This window comes from Nanorana parkeri, unplaced genomic scaffold (genome assembly GCF_000935625.1).
Source record: "Nanorana parkeri isolate BGI_ZX_2015 unplaced genomic scaffold, ASM93562v1 scaffold3388, whole genome shotgun sequence".
Lineage (NCBI taxonomy): Eukaryota > Metazoa > Chordata > Amphibia > Anura > Dicroglossidae > Nanorana > Nanorana parkeri.
In genome coordinates, this window is record NW_017309656.1 from 50,533 (window position 1) to 50,837 (window position 305).

The 305-nt window shown below is 57.4% G+C and overlaps 1 protein-coding gene across 1 annotated transcript in view; it reads left to right on the forward strand.

Moving 5' to 3' along the window:
* AHSA1 (activator of Hsp90 ATPase activity 1) overlaps positions 1–305 on the forward strand; it is a 4,067-nt gene that overhangs the window by 2,707 nt on the left and 1,055 nt on the right. The gene's annotated exons all lie outside the window — the stretch shown is intronic.

The following is a 305-nucleotide window of genomic DNA, read 5'->3' on the forward strand; positions in this document are numbered from 1 at the left end:
TAATGGGAGGAGCTATGCCCTGCGATTGGAGGGTCCTGTAATGGGAGGAGCTATGCCCTGCGATTGGGGGGGTCATGTAATGGGAGGAGCTATGTCCTGAGGTTGGGGGGGGTCATGTAATGGGAGGAGCTATGTCCTGAGGTTGGGGGGGTCATGTAATGGGAGGAGCTATGTCCTGAGGTTGGGGGGGTCATGTAATGGGAGGAGCTGTGTCCTGGGATTGGGGTCCCCAGCTCGTACTCTGCACTGCGGCTGTGTAAGGAAAGTCGGTTCTCTCTGCGCAGACATCGCTCATCGCTGTCCTT